The sequence below is a fragment of the Otolemur garnettii genome, unplaced genomic scaffold (assembly GCF_000181295.1).
Source record: "Otolemur garnettii isolate 467f Iridium unplaced genomic scaffold, OtoGar3 scaffold00065, whole genome shotgun sequence".
NCBI classification, from domain to species: Eukaryota; Metazoa; Chordata; class Mammalia; order Primates; family Galagidae; genus Otolemur; species Otolemur garnettii.
The window spans coordinates 4135983-4136192 of record NW_003852460.1 but is presented as its reverse complement, the minus strand read 5'-3'; positions in this window follow the sequence as shown (position 1 = coordinate 4136192).

The following is a 210-nucleotide window of genomic DNA, read 5'->3' as shown; positions in this document are numbered from 1 at the left end:
TACTTATCTATCTATGTAGCATTTATCTATCTATCCAGCTATTCTGTCTATCTATCTATCTATCTATCTATCTATCTATCCATCCATCCATCTACTCTATCTATCTGTCTATCTATCTATCTATCTATCTATCTATCTATCTATCTATCCTGTCTATCTATCTATCCATCCATCTACTCTATCTATCTGTCTATCTATCTATCTATCTAT